The 13,736-nt window shown below is 53.8% G+C and overlaps 1 protein-coding gene across 3 annotated transcripts in view; it reads right to left on the bottom strand.

The window, feature by feature from the left end:
* TRAF3 (TNF receptor associated factor 3) overlaps positions 1-4,442 on the bottom strand; it is a 97,824-nt gene extending 93,382 nt beyond the window's left edge. The window contains exon 1 of one of the 3 annotated variants that reach the window (XM_081131631.1): positions 4,218-4,442. The gene's annotated coding sequence lies outside the window, so the exon portion shown is untranslated. Of the gene's footprint in view, positions 1-3,333; positions 3,635-4,217 lie in introns of those variants that run through there. The other 2 variants (XM_081131630.1, XM_081131632.1) reach the window with 2 other exon arrangements.
* Between the last annotated feature and the right edge of the window lie 9,294 nt (positions 4,443-13,736).

Genomic DNA, 13,736 nt, shown 5'->3' with positions numbered 1-13,736 from the left:
TTCCAGAGAACAAAGTCTCTGAAAACCTTCAACAAGGTCATCAGTCATCATGACACTGAGACACTTAAGATTTACCACTGTGATGCTACTATTGCCCTAGAGATTTTATGCCACTTGGTTAATAATTTTGCTTTTCTCTCCACTTACAGAAACCAAGTTTCCAATACATATGCGTCCGAGTTCTGCCATGGAATCAAGTGTTTAAATTGGAAACGAAATCAGGGTATCAAAACAGCAAACGTGGCATTTTCCCGGTAGAACGGCATTGTGAGAAGTTACCGAATAACCTCCACTTAAAAAAAATATATGGCATCGAAATCAGCATGGAGCAAACCCTTAAAAAAAGTCAATCCTGACTTTTTCAGGGCCCAATTATAGGCCCCAATTTTTTATTTCTTGAGAACTAAAGAGACTTGGGTCATCTCAGCATAGATGAAAGAGCAGCAGGTGTGGGGGAGTCCCTGGGGAAGGGCCTTCTTAACATTTACACTCCTCCCTCACCACTACAATGAGAAACAGTAGGGACAGCAATGTGCTCCACCCAGGGTGGGGCTGCTGCTCTGTTCCCCAACCAGACTATGCCCATCACAGGGGCAGACTGCCTGACTCACTTGAGCTCCTGGCCACAAAGGGCCGGGTAAGAGCCAGAGTACCACACAGGGACTGTGACAACTGGACACCCACTGACCAGAGGCATCGCCAGCATTGCAACCACTGGCAGGTAGCAGCTGGGCAGCCAGTGGTCAGATCCCATCTTACAAAAACACGATGGGGACCTGGTAAGGACTGTCATTCTCAAAGCCCCACTGGGCCTGCCTCCCTGACACTGGGGCTCACCGCTCACTTCCCGGGAGCCTCCCCATCAGCCCCAGCCAGCAAGAGCTTTCCTTTTTCTGAACTTCCTCCAGACCTCCTGTCATCTGCAGAATCCAAGAATTCACTGTAACCCACGTCCTAGGGCTCTCTACCTTCTTCCTGGGGTCTACGCTCTTGCTGAACGGCCAACTCCCTGAGGGCAGGGTGGTGAATTTTCACTTTTCCTCACCCTTCCTGCCACCAGCTTCAGTCCAGGTGCATCTCAGTCAAACCCCCTCTGGTTTCTGGCTCCTCCCCCTCACCGAGCACAGGAGCCCAGATGCCCCAGACTTCTGCAGACTGTGCCTTTAAAGGCAGGTGCCATCTCTCGCTCATCCTGGAACTGTAACTAGAACATTATGGGAACTCGAGGCACATTAATTGAACATTAAATTAAATGGGAAAAAGACTCCCTAGTCCCAGCTAATGACCCACTTATCTCAAGGAATATGGAATTCAGTACAAGATTTCAACCTCATTTCTGGAGTCGACAGAAACCAGGAGTCACCTGCACTTATAACTTCTCACTACCTGCCAGTCTTACCCCAAGGTATCTGCACAGGGAGACAAAATTTTGTCCAAAAAAGGTTCTACTGCCGACTGATGAAAACCTCACCCCCTCCTTCCGTGGCTGGTCAGTTCCCCACCACCCACCATGTCCACAATGGTTGTGCAGAACCCCACCTCTAAAATAAAAAGGCCATTTTGCATTTTTTAGTTAATTATACATAACAGATATCACACAAGCACACATCATGTTTTCTTAAACTGTTTTAAAATTGCACTTTCTTCTATTTCCATAAGCTCCCGTGGGCCCAAATCTTGCTAACCTGCAAGCTGCACCATCCCTTCTCCTCTCTACTGCCCTCCTGCATGCAGGCTCCTGGACCTCTCTCACAGGCTTCATTCCTCCCCGCTCAGCACAAATCTAAGCAACATCTCCACATTTAGGCCTCGGCTGCCTCTCTCTGGTCGCCTTCCCAATCCACCTGCCTCACTCCCTCTTTCCTTCCCACTCTGTAGCTCTCTCCCCAGTTTCTGTCTTAAGTCAACATTACGTCTCTCCTACCCCCCCACCCCAATAATCTTTCTTCCTCTAAGAACACTTGTAAAGAAGCATCCAAGGAGTCGTGATTCCACGGAATTGATGCTGAGGGCCTTGGTTGTAAGATGTCTCCTCTGCTAAGTTAGTAGGTCTTAAGCTGACCACTGCGAGGAAACTATTGCGTAATACTCGATAGGTTAGATCACCGGCTGCTTGGAGAGTCTCGCCATAAGATGGGAACACAGAGATGGGCAAATTTAACGCAATTTCCTTTGTTTGCTTGAGCCAGCCCCGGCTTGCAACACCGCAGTGACAGTTTTAGCTTTCTCAAAGTACAGCTTTAACATCATTTAAAAACGGACTTTAAGGGAGTAAGTCATCCTCACTCTTCAGCTCATTAGCATATCTATCCTGACAACACCCCAGAAAGGTCCCTGTCTGTACCCACAGTGAAAAACTGAAGGGATTCGAGCCAGGGGTGTTTACAGAACCAAAATCCCAAACGGGGGAAAACGGCGAGAAGCAACTGAGACATTTCAGTTAGACGAAGGGCCTTCTTCAAGGCATGAGCAAGAGTTGGAATATTTTTTAACAGAAACACTGGCCCTGCTATTGCCTGGCTCCTGTCTTTACACCCTTCTCACTAAGTGAGGCCATCTTATTAACTGCAAAATGAATGGGCAGCGTCCAAGGAAAACGATGGGTCTCCTTTCCCCCACAGAAAAATTCCCATGAATGTCTTAAAAAAAGAAAAATAAAGTCTGGAATTCTCCCTGCCAGCTCCCTCCGCTTCCCGGCTCCTGCATTGTGACAGCTGGAACAGATGGCGTCTGGGTGAGACACTGCACGTCTTAAACCTCCTCTGTGCAAGGTCTGATGGGCGCCGGTGACACTGGACCCCAGGCCAGGGCCTCGGTCACCAGCACCTACCCACAGGAGGGCTCCCAATTTTGCGTGATACTGCCCGGTTTTCACCCTGGTCAGGCTTATTTTGTTTTGGCCAAAGAATTTTTCGTCTTCCGACTAATTCCTAACGTGCGCCTTGTCACAAGGTGGTGGGAAGGCAGATATTTCTTCTCCTTGCAAGAACGAACATCTGGCTGTCCACTGTCCTGCACAGGATGCAGTGTTTTTCCCACAGGCCATTTTCAAAGACGTGAAAGATGGGAGACCTTGGCACCCACCGATGGCCCACCAGGTCGTTCCTTTAGAGGAGGGTTTTACAGCCCTACGAAGGGGCAGAAAACAACATTTCCCAAAGCTTCACCAGTGTGTGTTCACAGCAGCAAATGCTAGAGAAAAAAAATTATGGCTCCTCCTCAGTTGTATGCTGTGAATGTAAATTAAGAAGCGGCAACGACGCTACTCAACGCAGCCTTTATGACTCCACAAAAATAAATAAATCACACACACACACACACACACACACACACCTGTGCCACTGGGAAAACTGATTCACAGTTCAGACGAAAAACGCGAAGTAAAATTGTCTCCTTCAACGGACCATCACGATCTGAAGGCTTCTTAAATTTCAAGGCACGTCCACACGTTTCATTTCCATGCTGCTGCTGTTTTCCAATGAAAGGTACAGGGCTTTCCACAAAGAACCCCTCTAAAGGTCTCGGTATTACGAGGTCCCCACTCGGGTGACAGTGGAAACGTGGCAGCGCGTCCGCGCCCGGCGCCCGCAGCGGGGACGCAGCGCCGGCCGGGGCTCGGGCCGGGCGCCCCTCTGACCTTCCGCACCGGGGGCGCAACGTGCGCGGCTCTGCCCCGAGCCCGAGCCGCTGCCGCCCGCCGCCCGCCACTGCGGCTCCGGCCGTGAATCAGCCGGCGGCTGCTCTGCAGAGGAATGACTCAGTATAAACTTTTAAATAATGGCTCAAAAACAGAAACGCAGCCGGCCCGCGGCAAGCACGCCCGCCTCCGTGGACTCCGCTCCGCCGGCTGCGCCCGGCACCTCCGCCCGCCGCGCGGCAGATGCTGGTTCCTCGCCGGCCCGCGGGGGGTCACGTTCGCGGGAGGCCCGGGCGCCCCGTTTCCTGAAAAGCTGCGGCGCCACGGCCTCGCGGCCCCGGTCCCGGCCTCGGGCACAAAGTTTCCCGAAGTTAAGGCGTCCGTGGGGCGAGCGGGCCGGCGGGGACCCGGCGAGGCGGCGCCACACGGGGCACTCGCCGCCGGGCGCCGGGCCTGCGCCGCTCCGGCCCCGCGCCGCCGCGGAGGGCGCGGGATGGAGCCCTGGGATGGAGCCGCCGGGCCGCCCGCCGCCGCCCGCCCCCCGCCGCCGCCCCTTACCCCGCGGTCCGCCGCCGCTCACCGCTCAGGGGCGCCGGGCGCGTCCTCCGCCGCGGTCCGCAGCGTCCTGCTCCCCGGGCAGCCCCATGTCGGGGGGCGGGGAAGGGCCGGCGGCCGCCGCCGCCGCCGGCTGGAAAGTCCCTGCTGGGCTGCAACCCGGCTCGCGCACGCGGCGGCCGCGCCGCCCCGCGCTCCCTCGCGCCCTCGCGCTCCCGCGCCGGCACTTCCTCTCGCGCGCTGGAAATCCCCGCCGGCCGGCGCGCGCCCGGAGCGCGCCCGCCCCGCCCCCGCCGCGCCCGCGCGCGTGGGAGCCGCAGCACGGTCGGCGCGGCCGGCCCCACGCGCCCGCGCGCCGCGCGCCCCCGCGGCAGGTTGCTAAGGCCCTCCCGCGCCGCGCCCGCCGCCCGGCCCTAGCAACGGCGCCGCCGCGGAGGCCGCCCCCGGCGCCCCTCCCCCGCCGCGCCCCGCCCCTCGCCGTCCCCGCCCCCCGCCGCGCGCCAGGCGTCCCCCTTTCCGGGTCAAAAAGCCACGCAGGCCGCGTGGGGCCCGAAAGGTGCAGGTCTCCTCGCGGTGGGGAGCGATGGCGTCACCCGCTTCCCCGGGGCAGCCACCCACCCTCCCTCACGCCCACCCTCCCTCACACAGACTCGGACACCCACAGGCAGACACGAGCGTTCAACGTGCATTCTCAGCGTCACACTCACACACACACACACATGCACTCGTAAACGCTCACAGACCCGTATCCAACAAACATTCTTACACACTCAGACACACGTGTTCAGTCACACCATCTGACCCTTGGTTAGACACGCTCACACACTCACATTCAGACACACGTTCCCACGTTCGCCAGCACGCGCACACTCCTGCACACACACACCTGCCCGGGCACACGAGCAGGAGGGTGGGGCCAGAGGTGACTCCAGCCATCAGGCCTCTGCTGGTTTCTAACCAGAGGGGGTCCTCTGAGCCCGACTTGCTGGAGTTTCCTCTCCTTCCCCCTGGGCTCCTCCCGCACCCAGGAAGTTGGGTCTTGGTCAAGTGTGAGCAGGGCAGCCAGTGTGCCATAAGCTCCCAAAGTTCTCAGCTGGCCTGGCCGCCCCCTCCTACTTGACCCCAGGCCCCCTGGGCCCCTATTTCTCCAGAGGCCTCGGCCATCAGTGGTCCCTCAGCGTCCTCTGGGACACCCAGCCTGGAGGGCCTGTCTCCCGAGGCTACAGGCCAACCCGGGAGCGAGGCATCTCCAGTGAGTTCACGAGTCAACACCGAGGAGACAGAACAGGCTTTTCACTTTTCTCTTCTCAACAAGACTTTTTATAAAGATTCCTTGACCAAACACAATACAACATACTGATAACGCGTTACAGTATTGCGCACCTGAAACCTGTATAACTTTATTAACCAACATCACCCCAATAAATTCAATAAAATGAAATGAAAAGGTTCCTGGAGGGTGACCAGCATAAGCCAGTCCTCCTTGGATTTCTCCAATGAGTCATGTGACTAGAGGCAGGAAGTCCCGCATCTCCTCCCGCAGCTTCCCCACACAATGTTCCAGAATCCTGGACAGTCTGAGCAGGCTGATGGAACTCCTTCAGCCCAACAAGTGCTCCTCCTCCAGCCACAGTAGTGGGGGCTTCTACCCAGACTCTGCCAGGCCCCAGTGGCACCCCCACTTGGGCCACTGAAAGGGCACAGCTCTTTGAATTCAAATCAGAGAACCAGAGGTGGCTGCCATTCACAAAGCAGCCGTGTCAGGGTGACAGGCCAGCCCTCGCACACAGGCCCTTGGGCTCTGAGTTGAACCTGAGTCACCAGACTGGCTCCCCCTTCCCTCAGGGTGGGGGTCCCCTCTAGAGCCTTGGGTGTCCCTTCCTGCCTGTCGAGATGTTGTATGACACTGACCTTAAAGGTTTCTGGGCCAACCACATCCCTTACCCCAGGCCTTATACTCCGAGGCCTCTGTGTGTTTGCCCACCTCCTCCCAGGTCCCCTTGCCTGGGACACTGTCTGCCAGGTGCCCACTCCTACCTACAGCCTCACACTATATCACAAGGGATCTATTTAAGACTTTGCCAAAAATTCCCTAGGCTGAATTATTTTTGGTTCTTGTAAAATAAGCATCTAGGTAGACATTTCAAAGCCCTGACAGATGGTTTCTGCGACTTCTATTCTCTACCAAAGCAATTATTAAGCAACATTCAGAATGAATAGATTCGGATACAAACCATGGTCAAGCCCTCTGCTGGTGAGACCTGCCCCTCACTCACCTTCCTCCTCCCCCTTTCTTCCCCAACTGTGAGCAGTTAGGGACCCCCTGCTATGGGGGGTTGGAGGCTGGCAGCCAGAGAAGTTTGCTCCTAACAGGGCAACCACTTTGGGGCCAGCATCCTGCCCTCTGCAGCTATGGCTGCGAAGCAGCAGTGATGGGCAGCAAGGAGAACCAATCGCAGCTCTCCCCTCGATGCATTTCAAACGCAGAGCTCTCTGTTCCCTATGGCAACGTGGAACAGGCTGACACCATCTCTGGACAAAGAAAAGAAATGTCTCACAGGAACTTATGCAGCATGGCATGTTCTGTTTGCTGCATTTCTGGGGAAGTGCACATGGATATTTGAGGTACTCACGTAAGTGCAGCGGCTCAGAAAGCAGCAGCATTGGTGTTAGGGGGCTTCAGGCTGGGGAAGGGGCCTCATCAGGCCTCTCCCTGAGTATGATGATCAGGCCCTCAAGTGTCACCTCCTCACACAAAGACCATCACCCCAGAGGTCTAAATTGGGCTGAAAGGTACTGGCAACGTATCCCACTAAAACATATTCAGTATTGCATCAGGAGGGACCTGGACACATGGCCAAAGAGTTACACTAACTGTTCAGACAAGTGGATTCCAAACTTTGCATCCAGGGAGTGGCTGTGATAGCCGCTCTGCCTTCGTTTGCTCTGCCCAGGTTGCGTTTGGGGTGGCCCACTGTACTTGCGTCTCACTTGAAGCCTGTGAAATGAACTATGACTAAGAAAGTCAAACTCAGGCATATTAAGGCCTTTAGAGAAAGCTGAGGCTGGTGCTGGGTGAGCTGTGTGAAGGTCTCAGTCCAGCCCCTCTGTTGAGGAGCTGGGTCTATGAAGCAGTTCCCCAGGGACAGCAGTTGGGATGGGAGTTCCCAAACTGGAGGCCGAAAGGGGTCTGACTGGGCCTGTAATTGCCAGACCTCCTTCGTTCTCTGGCTTAGGTAGCTGGGATAAGAAATGAGCAGATTCACCAATTTGGGTTGTCCTTACCGTCCCCACCCCCACCCCACTAATCCATTGTTCTAAGAGGTCATCTCTCTGAGCGATTTGCAATGTAGGTGATTTTCTACAACTAACCAAGTTTGAACTTCCCTCAACATGGATGCAAATAGTGAGCTCATGTCACAGGGGCTCCAGCAATGCTATGTGCTGATATCTGACATGACAGTCTTAGGGATTCCTTAGGTAAATGATTAGCAGGGTACCTAAATAACCCTCTGTTGGTCTAACACAAATTTGCTAAACACCAGCTGTATTGTACTTCCTTCCTAAAGCTGAGATGAAGGAGCCTTGAGGACATGATTAAAGGGACTGAGGACCCGAGTGGATATCCACCTGGGCTCTCTGCTGATCCTGTGGCCCAGGGCCCACGTGTCTTGGGCACGTTACTGTACCTCTGAGGTGACAAGCTTCCCCTATTCTGGGCAATAATAATAGGCAGGAGCCTGGTTAAGTCAGTGGGGCAGGGCTCATGGGAGGTCCCATGGAGGCAAGGCCTTGCCAGGGTGGGCGCTCGGGCACTTGGGCACCTGAAGCACGGGGCACCCCCGATGGCTCTGTCACAGGAAATGGCCTTTCCTCTCTTGCTGTTTCTTTTTGACTGTGAGGCAAATTAAAAAATTTCCCCACAGATGGTTAAGGAACCAAAATCGGACACTCTAACTTTGGTTTGGGGATTTTGCTCTTCTGGCAGGGTGCTTCATTCTGTAACTCCAAATGCAGAAACTGCTCCCCAGGCAGAACAAAGGCCCCTCTGAGCAGCCACTTCCAGGTCACTCCTCAGAAAGGACATGGGGGGGCCCTTTGGGGAAACGGTCTGAATAGGCCAGGGCCTGTCTGAAGCTGCCTGGGGAACTGGGGAATGAGACTGCAATGTTCCTTCCGGCTTCAACTCAGGTATATGTGACATCTCTCGTTTCCCAAAAGAAAACAAAATGTAGGAAAGGATGAAGGAAAAGTTCCCCATTTCATCTAGAGCCTTGATTCCATTTTTCCCCTCCATTTTTTAAGGATAAATAAGATTGATTTTGCCTCAGGATCAGTCAAAATTAGCATCCACTTATAGATCTTTAAAAGTCACTCATTCATTCTTTCATTCCTCCATTTGTTCACATACCCACAATGTCCACTCCACAGCTGAGGAGTCAGCTCTACTCTGAGCCTGTTCTGCCTGTAAATCCCAAAAGCTGCTCTGGCCTGGGGGTAGGGGTTGCCCCTGCCCCTCCTGTGGGCCCTTGAAGGTGACTCCCCCACTCCTTCCTCTTCAACTGCGCTCTGCCTAAGCTTTGTGACTCCCTGGACAGACTTTGAGGACAGGCAGCCACGCATTCACTGAAGTCATTTCCAGAACTGTGTGTTATGGGGCTTTTGCCCCCCGACAAGGGTCCAGCTGCCGCTGGGTTATCAAAAGACCTTAAACCCTAATAATGCAATAGAAGCTCTGACGTTTGCCCAGAAAAACAAGACAGACTATACACACACTTCCTAATACCTTTTTTAGTTAGGCAAAACCCAGGAACATCATTTAGCTACATGCATCAAAGTCAAGATCCTTTCAAAATGCTGGTATTTTCCCTAAGCCATTCCTTGCTACCCACTATCCTCCAGCCCTTATCACCACCCACACTGCTCCTCACCATGCTGCCCAGCAACCCCCATCCTTCCTGGGAACCATTCTCTCCCCGTCATGCCCTCACCACCCCCCACCACCCCGTTCTCCCAACAATCCCCCCGTTCCCCACATGCCTGCCATTCTCTACCACTCACCATTCCTCCCACATCTTTCCTCTGACAACCATTCTCCCCCCACCGTTCTTCCCCACCATCATCCTTAGCTCCTGGGTGACAAAGTATGTAACTCTCTCACTCCTGCTTGTCCCCCAGGCCCAGCTGTTCAGCCAAGGCTGAGGAGTAGGCAGCCTCTGTGGACTGGGAATGGGTGCCAGCACCTCTGAGCTGCATCTTAACCCCGGAGCTCTGACCCAGGAACTGGCTCCTTCCTGGCCCTTCCTCATCCTCCTGGTCCTTGAGGACTCTGGCTCTTCTTGCACAGTCCCACTCCCAGGAAGGGGGACCTACTCCAGCAGACAGTAGTCTCAGAGGGAGCCCACACGAATTTTGGTTCCTTTGGAAATGGGCATGTTTTCAGAGTTTCCAACGGAGAAGAAAGACCTGTGACCAACCCAACTGTCCTCACCAGTGGGGAACCACAGAGGCACCCCAGTCCTGGAAGTTTCTCTTCTGGATTCTCCACTAGAAGGGGGGGTTTAAGGGGCAGAAGGACTTGCTGGACAACCAGGATCATATGTCTGGCTGATGGCATGAGCTCCTGATGTGTAGGAACTTTCACTTTCATTGACACAGCTGTGAGCCAGGCACGTTGAGAGGCTCCAGGGGCAGAAAGAGAAATGAGACTAATAGGGTGGGCAGACACGCACACACACACATGCACACACACACGCGCGCACACACACACATGCACAGAATTAACCTGTGCACAGTGACAACTGAGGACCAGCAGTTTGGACAGTGTCCCATGAACTCAGGAAGCCCCTCCTCATCTGTATTCCTCATGATAACAGGGAGACAGACATTGTCTAAAATCAGTATACAATCTCTATCACTGCACAACAAATCAGACCAAACTGAGGGGCTGGCTTAGACAGCAGCAAGCATCTTCTCATTGCTTAAGGTTTCCGCGGATCGGGAATCCAGGAGAGGGTTAGCTGGGTAGGGTCTCCCCCCAAGGTGCAGTCAGACAATGGTGAGATGGGAACAGCATGGGGCTGGCCGGGCATCTCTCCAGATGGCAGGTTTGGGCTTCCTCACAGCATGGCAGCCTCGGCTCCCAGGCGGGCTGGGGCTTTCAAGAGCAGGTGTCCCATCAACACGGCAGGAGCTGTACTGCCTCTGGTAGCCTTCCACTGGATGTCACAGAGGGTCACTTTTGCCATTCTCTACAACTAAGTCACCAGCCTTCCCAGATTCAAGGGGAGGGGGCCCAGACCCCACCCCTCAATAGGAGGAGTGTCCAGGGCACACTGGAGAGAAGCATGTGGCACATGAAAGCGTCATTGGGCCACCCTGGGAAAATACAATCTCCACTGTTGAGTTTCTCAGAAGCAGAGCCTGAGAGGGACTTGGAGGCATGTGGTCTTTTAAGGGTACAATTTCCATAAAAACCTATGAGGGTGGGAGGGAAGCAGTCTGAGGGAGGAAAGAACCGAGCAAGGGTGTGGGCTCAAGTCAAGTCTAGCCCCAGACTGGTGCCCAGTGGGCTCCGGAGCACAGATCACACCAGAGTTGCCCTTACCTTGTATAAAGGGGCCAGCCTTTTGTACCCTCAAATCAGTCAGCCATTGGCTCCGAGCCCCCACCACCTGACCTGCGACCAGCAGAGAGGAAGAACATAGGCTGGGGTGCATGGCTCCCATCAGCGGAGACCAATCTCCGGAGAAGGCAGCTGGGAGCTGTTCACAGCCAACACTCACAGCGGCTGGGGAATGGGTCTACCAGCCCTGTAGAGGTGGCCTGGGCGGGGGCTGGTGTAGATGCAGAATGACCACAAGTCCTCCACCCCTGCACCCATGCCCTTTGTCCTACATTGAGGGCAGTCTAGGGGATTTCGCTCATGTGGAATCTAAAAAACAAAATAAATGAACAAACAAAACAGACTTACAGATGCAGAGAACAGACTGATGGTTGCCAGAGGGGTGGGAGGGTTGGGGGACTGTGTGTACAAGGTGAAGGGATTAAGAAGTATAAATTGTCAGTTATAAAATCAGTCATGGGAATGGAAAGTACATCATAGGGAATACAGTCAATAATATTGTGATAACTAGGTACAGTGTCAGGGAGGTACTAGATTTATTGGGGTGATCACTTCATAAGTTATGTCTAATCACTATGTTGTACACCTGAAACCAATATAATAGTATATGACAACTGCATTTTAATAAAAATTCTTTTAAAAGAGTCTATTCCCTATTCCTTGAGTCTGGACTTGGTCATGTGACTTGCTTTGGCCAATGGGACATTGGCAAACAGGAAGCTGCAGAGGCTCCTGCATTGGCGGTGACACTCTCTTGCAGTACTTGGTGCCTGAGACCACAGGAACAAGCTCAAGTTACCCTCCAAAGGGGCCACATGGAAGAGAGCCAAGGCATTTCAGCCAAGAGCCTTCACCTGCCAGAAACATGTATTGGGCCGTCCTAATTCACCCAGCCCTCGCTGAGCCACATGAGCGAGCCCCATGAGACCAGCAGAACCAGCCAATGAGCCCGGCCCAAACTGCCAACTCACAGAACCACAGGCCAATAAATGATGGTTATTTTAAGTCACTAAGTTTCTGGTTTGTTTGTTACACAGCAAAGCTAACTCATACAGGCACCAACAGTGTCCACTATGGAAATCTAGTGGCCCTAAAGGCCTGCTAACCCTCTATAATTGTATCAATAGAGAAAAAGAGGGACTTTTTCATGGGTCTGGCCCTTGGCCCTCTGCCCCTCTGGCATGCTCCTCACAGACCTGCAGAGCCATCCACCAAGACTATTCCCTGAACAGCCAGAGTTCCCCAACCCATAAATGAGAACTTTGGCTCCATTAGAAGCTCTGGGGCTCCTGAGGATCCTGGAGGCAAAAGGGAACCAGCCCTGAGGAATTCCCAGAGCAGTGCTCCACTCCTAAGTTCATACTTTTTGCCGTTGGGGCTCTGACCTCTAAGGCCCCCAACTTTGGGTTGGGGTAAAAGTCAGGGTCACAGGGTCATCTTTCCAGTTGCCACATCCTCAAATTAGTGCCAAGGAGCTATGTCAGCAGGTTTGGAAATGCCAAGCTGTCCCTTGCACAGTGCTTTTGGGGTCTCTTGGATAAAGATTTCAATATTAAACGTTAAGACTTTGCTATGAGTAAACTCTCGCTGGGCATGAGGAAAGAGCTGTAACTACATTTCAGTGTAGCATTTGAAGGGATTTAGTGATTTTCCATTAAATTTTTTTAAAATGTCAGGGTACGTATCTTTGTTCGAGGACTCAGCCTATGGCAGGTTTCAGATTTAAAAAGACCCAGCCCAGCAATGGACCTCTGAGACCAAGACAGCGAGGTGAAAATCTACAATTCAAAAATTACAAAACCGCTAAGTTTTCAACTGGTTAAAAAATCATCTCAGTGGAAAATTTTGTAAGCTTCCCATGCATAATCAATGAGATCTGGTTTGGAATTACAATTAAAACGAACCCTTGTAAGAGCCTGCTTTCTGAATAAAATGATCAAGCTCAGATCAAAGGTACTGGTGAGGGATCGGATTTCATTACAGGAAACCCAGATGAAGGCCCACGGTGACGCTCCAAGGAGGAGACAGGCGGGACCGTCCTCCTTTCCTTCCTAGCCTGTCTCTGTCCCTCCCTCCCCGAGCCCTGCCTCTCGGCCAAGAAAGCATGCAGAGGTGAAGTCTTCAATTTTATGGAGCACTGGGCGCGTCGTAAATATTTATTAGCTATTTAGTAAATACAATTAAATTCCTGGCTGAGCTTTGCGTGGCTATTTTATTAGAATTAGCTAAGGCCTACTTTCCAGTCTAAGTGGATACCATGGAGTCAAATGAAGAATCAGCGACTACCGCCGGCGGCCAGCGTCCTCCCGCCTGTGAGGAGCAAAGGACCTGGTCAGGGAGCCGAAGCCGGGGCAAAGCCTTCCAGGCCCTCTGCGTGTGGGCACCATCCTCTCTCCCCAGCACAATGTCAGAGAAACCATGGGCTCCTTCCCCAGGGAGCAAGTGGGCATGCAGGTGCCTCTCAGGGCTGCCCGCCAATGCCAGCGCCAGCGGCTGACCTGCGGCCAGGGCCCTACAGCCACCAGACCTGCAGCCAGGGCCCTACAGTCACCACACAGCACCGCGGGGCCCACAACCTCCCCACTCCTGCTCCGGGGCTGGGAACACGAGCCCCGCACGCCCACCCCTTACACAGGCGTATGTTTTCGCCTTGTGCCGAGCACCCTGGGCCGGAGACTCTGCTCCTGGGAATCGACCCCAGAGGAAGGAAAACACCTGAGCACACGGACACATACCACGGCCACGCGTGGTCACTAACAGCTGCAGGGTGGAAACTAGCCAGCTCCCCTTCCCCCTGATGGACGGAGACACACGACCAGGTCCGTCGGGGCAGCGACCACCCCTGGGCAGGAGGCGAGCCCAGGGCGGACCCTAGGACGCGGGGGAGCCCCGAGAGCGCCCCCCGGGGGAGCGGCCCAC

Source organism: Miniopterus schreibersii (assembly GCF_964146895.1).
Source record: "Miniopterus schreibersii genome assembly, chromosome: 1".
In the NCBI taxonomy this organism is placed as follows: Eukaryota; Metazoa; Chordata; class Mammalia; order Chiroptera; family Miniopteridae; genus Miniopterus; species Miniopterus schreibersii.
Note: the sequence above shows the minus strand (reverse complement) of the source record. Positions and strands in the feature narration are given on the sequence as shown.